Raw genomic sequence first — 523 nt, 5'->3', positions numbered from 1 at the left:
CGCCCCCTCCTCCAGCCTCCATCCCTCCCTCATTCTATCTCTTCCTCTCCGTCGCCCTCGCTCCTCGCTGGATGTTTCTTTCTCTCTCTCTCTCTCTCTCTCTCTCTCTGTGTGTGTGTGTGTGTGTGTGTGTTTTCTTTCTTTTTTTTTCCTTCTGTCCTCCCTTCCCGCGAGTTTCGGGCGCTGGCTTAGAAGGCTCCCGCTTTCTCAAGGGAAGGGGAGCTGCCGAGACCGCGCTCCGCTCCCCAGCCGGGCCGGATGCCTCACTGAGCCCAGGTCCGAGTCAGTCGGGGTAACTCAGGGAAAGGGGGGCCTCCGCCTGGGAGTAGAAGGTCCTTTCCGGACCGAAGAGCCAGGGAGCGGGCCGGGCGAGGGGGCCTGGGCGGCTAGAGGCGGTGGAGAAGAACATTCGTAGCTCCGTGCGGCGGCTGGACAGAGCCACCAATCAGCTGGGCGCGTAGACCGCCCTGCCAGGGCGAGGTTGCGTCCAGAGGCATCGGTGGAGGGTGGCTGGCTAGTCGCT

The 523-nt window shown here is 63.3% G+C and overlaps 1 protein-coding gene across 5 annotated transcripts in view; it reads left to right on the top strand.

The window, feature by feature from the left end:
* The window catches only part of BDNF (brain-derived neurotrophic factor), a 78551-nt gene that overhangs the window by 7628 nt on the left and 70400 nt on the right, over window positions 1–523 (top strand). Inside the window, exon 1 of one of the 5 annotated variants that reach the window (XM_011964726.1) lies at window positions 142–276. The exons of the other annotated variants lie outside the window; for them this stretch is intronic. The gene's annotated coding sequence lies outside the window, so the exon portion shown is untranslated. Of the gene's footprint in view, window positions 1–141; window positions 277–523 lie in introns of those variants that run through there. 5 annotated transcript variants of the gene reach the window in all.

Source organism: Mandrillus leucophaeus, unplaced genomic scaffold (assembly GCF_000951045.1).
Source record: "Mandrillus leucophaeus isolate KB7577 unplaced genomic scaffold, Mleu.le_1.0 Scaffold700, whole genome shotgun sequence".
NCBI classification, from domain to species: domain Eukaryota; kingdom Metazoa; phylum Chordata; class Mammalia; order Primates; family Cercopithecidae; genus Mandrillus; species Mandrillus leucophaeus.
This window is presented reverse-complemented; position numbering and strand designations above follow the sequence as displayed.